The sequence below is a fragment of the Solea solea genome, chromosome 14 (assembly GCF_958295425.1).
Source record: "Solea solea chromosome 14, fSolSol10.1, whole genome shotgun sequence".
Taxonomy (NCBI): Eukaryota; Metazoa; Chordata; class Actinopteri; order Pleuronectiformes; family Soleidae; genus Solea; species Solea solea.
In genome coordinates this window covers 10,074,817-10,081,659 of record NC_081147.1, presented here as the reverse complement: position 1 = coordinate 10,081,659, position 6,843 = coordinate 10,074,817, and positions in this window count along the sequence as shown.

Here is a 6,843-nt window from a genome sequence, read left to right as displayed (position 1 = left end):
AGCTCCAGAATAAAGAATAGTTGTGCTGTAGCTTTTGTTTCCTTCTCAAAGAGGAACCATGGTGCTGACAACAATGTGTTATTTACACTTAGCAAACACTGAAACCATGACATCATCATTCTGGGATGAAGCTGCCCTTAGTCTGCAGTCAGTCCAGCAACCCTCGCAGTGAAAATGAATCACAGATTAAGTGACCTCTTCTTGTTTTTAATCTGCTCTTAATGAAGTCTGGCACGTTTCCCTCTTGGTGTGGCTCTGTGACATGGCCATGATCTCTGGGCCCGGCTGGAGATTGGTGGGCCACGGCGGGCCACGGTGGAGCTGTGGGAGATGTGGCCACAGTGAGGGGTTATAGATCCAGGTATGAGCGGAGCCCCACTGGCATGCATAGGGTCAAGTGGTTAACCCTCGTTATCTGGAGAGGACAAGGAACATGTGACTCAAATGTTCCAGCTGTAATCAATATTGAACAGCCATTAACCAGTGAGACAACAGATCCACACACACACACACAAGCACTTAGCAGCACATGTTTCCCGTCCATGTCACGCACTGTAAAGTGTTCACTAGAAAAACAAAAGGACATAAACGCAAACAGCACAGACTCAGTCCAAACACTGAGCCGACTGAAACAGTGGGAAAACTCTCTTAATGTAAACGGACTATTTTCAGAGGCAGACACGCGAAGAAGTTGTTGTTTGAGCTATTCATGCTGCTTTGATTTAAGTGTAACGGCAGCAAGGCCAAACACTCCAGCAGCCACATCCGGGGAATCATTTCCTGTTTGTGGCTGATTGCTGTCCAGACGTCTTCCTCCTCGTCCTCTGTGTGTGTGTGTGTGTGTGTGTGTGTGTGTGTTGTCGTTCTGCTGCTGCATTCTACCGATGTCTCCTCATCCCAGCCATCATGACTGACAGGAAAGCACTGATTACAGACAAATAACAATCTGCGCTAAACATGTCCTAAATATAACATCACGGCAGGAGATGAACAAGCAAAACCTCCATTTCTCCCCTCTCCACTTCTCGCATATCAGTAATTAGGTCTGATAACGAGCGGAGACAATAGATGTTTCGTGTAACCATCTTTGTCTACATATAAACAACGGGGAATCTTGATACCGATCCTGGTTAGAAGCTGTTGTGATCCTCCCATGTTTCACTCGCCGCAGCTCCCTGCTTTTCCATTTCAGCCTCTCAGCCGAGATTAGAATTTGAAAAGAGAAATTGTACTTTGATGCTTAATATCAAAGAACTCAAATGCTGAAACAATTCCTGATGCAAACATGAACAGGAAGTCCGGTCACGCATGCACACAGACACACATACGTTATTAACTCACTGTGATTATTTGTTAACGTAAACTGCATTTGGTGGACTCATGGCCCAGAGGGTTTAGAGAAGAGCTAAATGGATGGAGAAAATATGCCAAATGCTGGCTCGGGGGTGTGTGTTCTGTCTATTCTAATAGAATTACAAGCCTCTGATAGATGAGCCCTTTCTCTGAGGCTACTTGTCTGTCAAACATTAGGTCACAGTCAGCTTCCAAATTCAGGAGGGGGTGTGTGTGTGTGTGTGTGTGGGTAGAAAGGGGCTCAAGGCAAAGAGAAGAAAAAAAAATGTCTGGAGAGGTGCCTCACTCTCTGGCAAAAAAGGAGGGCAACAAAAGTGAAAAAGGGTTAGCGAGAGAGGGAGGAATGGGTGAAAAAGAGAGGGTGAGAACTGGTGAAAGGAGAAGTGAAATGAGGGTGGGGGGTTAAAGAAAGAGGAGAGAGTGAGAAGGGTACAAAGGGGTGCATTTGAATCCACTCTAATCAAGGCCTGTGTGATGGACAGGACCTGCGGACGTGCCTTCTTTTCATTGTAGTGTGTGTGTGCGTACGGTGTGATGATGGGAGGGGCCAGGCCTCTAGTAGAGATGTCTACTGCCAGCAGCCTGAATAGGACAAAGACCTGAATAGAAACTTCAAAGCGACCTCTGTGAGCTCATTCCCCCCCTTCTTCTTCTTCCCAGTCCCTTGGCTGTGTGATGGTCAACAAGCTCCTGCTCAAGTGGTGTGCATGTGTGCGTGTGCATGTGTGTGTGTGTGTGTGTGTGTGTGCACGGCGTGTGTGATACTGGGTTTTCTCTGACTGCTACATGCATTTCTTGGCAGCTATGCAGACAGTGTGGATTTTAAAGTGTGTCTGTCTGCCTGTGTGTATTTTTTGTCTTGTGTGAGGATGTGTGTGCTTGTGTGTGTGTGTGTGTGTGTGTGTGTGTGTGTGTGTGCGCATGCACGTGTTTTCTTTAAAGAGCAGACTGCAGGATGCAGATATAATTGGAGCAGAGGATCTGACTCATTGCTCTCCCCCCTCTGAACTGAGCACTGGCTCTCCTTTGGCAGAGCTCGATATGAAACAAGTAGCCCACAGAGCTGACGTGTTGAAGAAATTATTGTTGCTAAATGATACAGAGGGATTTCGCTCTAATTTGATCCCAGCGTCCTCGCTGATTCTGGCCCGTGTTATGATCTTGTGGTGTGCACCATCTAATTCTATTTGGCTGTGGTGTAGGGCTTCTAATGATCATCCTCTTATCAGCCCCCTCTCTTTCCTTCTACAGTAGATACTCCTCAGAGTGTCTCTTCCAGCAGAGCTAATATCCTCACACACACACACACGACTGTGACGACTGCAGCACAGAATCTTTCTGGGCCTCTGAGAATAACAGGAAGACCTGGGGTGATGGCCAGGGCACGCAGAAAGATAAGATTTGTGTGTGTGTGTGTGGCGCGGCCCATGATGTGTGTGTGTTGCATGCCTCACAAAGCTATCTGTCCAGTTGGAGCCCACTTGCAGCGAGTCAAGAGTCAGATCAGGCTCCAAAGCCCCTGGGATCAACGTGTCATTGTTGCCGCCTGGTGTCACTGACATGTCCTCAGTGACATCATCACCCAGGGACACTGAGCAGATGATTCATCTATCATTAGCGCTTAACTGAAGAGGCATTAGAATTCAGCCCTAATCAGAGACCAGACTGAAGTAGCTCCAACCACCTCATCAGCGTTGCCTTTTTACAGGTGCAGTGTTGATGGCGTGGGCTGCAGCAGCTTTGATCATACATTTATATTTTAAAGGCTACTACATTACCCCTGCATGGGGCTGATGAGAGCCATCCTCTGAATCTACAGCCACGTCCTCTTGCTCCGGATTGAACACCTTTGGATCAGTGTGACCTGGATGAATGAGAGTCTCCACATTCATCCTCTGAATGTGGCTTTATTTCAAATTTAGAGGTTGCCATTGTGTGTTTATGGGGAATAGGCTGGTATTTGAGTCACTGAAAATCACATTGAGATAACCTTATCTGCAGATAAAATGTTATCTGTCATCCTGATTATGTCATATGTTTTCAGCTGAGTGCGATTCTGCGCAGCTATAAATAAAGAGGCCATAAAAATCCTGGAGGAGTTCTGCAGAGCGTGGTGCCCACACACACACACACATAAAAACATACAGGCGTGCATGTACACACACACACACACACACAGGTGGTAATTGTGATACGCCTTTAAAAGATGTAAGAATTAATCCCAGCTAATGTGCCTTTGCCTGTATATAAACTGTGAAGGAGGGGGAAGGAAGGATTACAGCCTTTTACACGCACTGTTTCACAAACACACCTCTTGGTAACCAAAGGTATAAAACAAAATCCCAGAGTTTAAACCCAAGGAAGGCAAACTCCTAAATCTGAGGGTGTCCTTGTTAGTAAGCAGCCGAGGGTACGCGAGAGCTCTCAGCCGCATCATCAAAGCCTCAGCAATTACTCCCATGCTCCCTCACTCTGGCATAAATCTGCTCTTATCTCGGCTTGCTGTAGGATCACGGAATATCAGCTCCAGCATCTGCTCAATCTACAAACCCAGCCACTAAAAGCACAACAAAGTGGCACTGCAGGCATAAATAAAGGAAGGAGGGGCACCGGAAAAAGTGGAGAGGGATGTGGGGGAGGCAACACAGAGAAAAAGACAGAATTAATGATACAGACAGATGGAGGTAGAGAGGTGTGTGTGTGTTCCTGCTTGTCTTTTTTGCCTTGAGCATTTGGGCTCGTTCACACTGCAATCTGTCAATCAGCCTGTCCAAGAAAACAGAAAAGCTCTGCACGGCTCAGGATGAAACGCTTCACAGGAAATGAAGACGCATGAAGAGAGGAAAGTCAAGCGCTCCGGTTGGGGTAAAGGGTCAAAGTTGGAGATTTAGTGGTCAGAGGCAAATATGAAGTTAAGAGTGACATGTCGTATTTATTGGAGGGGTTAAGACAACCGCTATCGCTGAGCGTGTTTGTCAACGGGGCCTAAGAACTCCAGTGAAGACAGGATCGAGGCCTGTAGACGTATTTTTTTTTTTTACATTATTATTAACCCACTTTGTAAAGAGAGGTGTGCAGATGTCAGGTCAGAGCATAGTTGCTCACACCTGGCTGACGCCACAGTGGCAACAGATGAGCAGGTATCCTAAGTATTTTTAGGAGGATGTTTGTTTTCTTCATGGTCGGGCTGGAGCAACATCTTTCATTCTGACCTCTTTATTGCAGCTGCAACCCTGACCTCCGTCCCTCCCCTCCTCTGCCCATTCTTTCTCTCGTACCTCCCTGTCCTCTCAGCATTTCCTCCCTGCTGTATGCTCCATGTACTCCCATTCACCCCGGGTCAACCACTCCTTGCTCTCCAAACACAGAAACAGGGTTGGCTGGTTTGTGATATGTTCCGTAGATAGTAGCCAAATTTACAACAACCCGAAGCTTTTCACTTCACGGTAATAGAGACAAAATGTTACAAGTTAATGTTATGAGGAAATACCTCAGCTCCAGGTGCTGGCTGAGGGTCAGGGGTGGGAGGTGATGGGTCACGCACCACCCCTCAGGGCTCCCTGAACCCCGACCTCATCAAGACTGATGAATAGTGTGCTAACGGGGACCAGCTCTCCCTTACTGTGTCTGCACTCTCTCTTCTTTTCTTTTCTTTGACGGCCTCTCGTTTTTTTTCCCTCCCTCTCACTCTCATGGGGTCTGATCTGGCAGAGGCAAAGTAGTAATACTTATACCTGCTGAACCTTTAAAGTACCTCGCCATCTGTCGTCTCCCTTGGATTTATAATTATCATCATATCACATTCAAACTAGGCCCTGTCACATTCTTACATAACCTATGCTCCATCTACAAGCACATGCAATACTCAAGAATAGATTGAATAAATTATTGGGTGAGGTGTTAAATCTTGGCAGGCGATGGAAGTGCTCTCTTTCTGATGAGGCCTCCATGCCTCATCTCTGGGTTGTATCTGTGCACGAGGAGCGAGGGAAGCTAATGACATGGGCGCGTGCACGAGTGTGGCTGCTGCATGCATGCATGTGCAGACACACCCGACACATGCACACACCTGACCCCCACATACATGCACATAGGGACACAGCATGGATGTGTATGTTGGATGCACACACCAGCACCCACAGTCCATTTTCCCAGTCATATCATGAAGCCAATTAAAGAGATGAGTCTTATTAGCAGAGGTGTACCAGCCCTCATTAATCATCAGGGTTTCCTGGCAGGGGCTGATGACATGCAGAGCTCTCTGTCATCTTTATGAGACTTGTCTCATCATGCCCTTATAAGACACTCATCCAAACTTTACCAAGACTCGTGATTTAGCAGAGCAAGCTTGGCCCAGAAAGACGTTCAGTCATGCGTGGGTCACCTTTGAATGAGCTTCAACGGATCTGAAATTTGAAACGTAGAAATGTAGGCCTTCATTGTGGCACAGTGCTGCCTCACCAGCGTGCATGTTCAGAGATTTACCCTGCCTCCTCCTCTTCCTAATTGAAAAACCATAATCTTGTTTCCTCTTCCTGCAGGGAGAAAAAATTAATATGCTCGCTGCAGAGCGCGGGCCCACTGGGACGAGTGAAAGTGGTTGCACAACAATAAGTGCGAGGTGAGGAGGTGGAAGGTGTAGAGAATCAGATTCCAGGGTAACCCAGTGTAAACATCACCCTGCTCCCTGCTGAAAACTGGCCTTGTTTTCTCGCCTGCCCTGCCCAGACCTCTGGACCACCTGCAGTCCTGCTGATGACAGATTCCCTCCACACACTGGACCTTCAGTGCCAAAGGGGGACTAATCCCCCTGCTTCTGTCCCCTTAGTACAATAGCGGTATCACTCGTCCACTCATTCAGCATACCTTTAGCTGATCTGCCTGTGAGTCAATACAAAGCAAACCAACAGGAGGCAGACAGTAAGTTCCCACAGAGCTCTATTCATAGTTTTCCACTGGAATCTCTGACCTGTTCTGGCCCGTCTTATGAAACCTGCTCCTCATAATGACAGGCATTGATCCTCTCGCTTCATTTACATTCACCTTGACATCTCTGTTATGGCCCATGGAGCAATTCAGGAGAGGTGCTTTCCTTTTATTTGGCGACCAGATATTTACAGCATGCGAGGCCCATTGTTGTAACAATGAGGCTCAGAAATGTCAAGGATGGGGTGCACTGCAGCAACAAGCTCTAGAAGATGAGTCTGGACATGTGAGCGTCAGTGGCCTGGAAGCTGCTCTGTGTGTGTGTATGTGTGTGTGTGTGTGTGTGTCCCAGTGTCTAATCTAAAGCAGGTTGTGGTAAATGATTTCCTAGGGTCAGCTGCTTTTCTCTGCCCTTACAAGCTGAGGAGATTACAACCAATGCTCTCATTAATGATTTATCCATGACATTAAGATTCTGTGGGTTTATCTCGTTGCAGGACACTGGCCACATCTTGTCCTTCATGGAGTTTCACTTAATTCAATTAAAGGTGTGGTAGTGCAAAC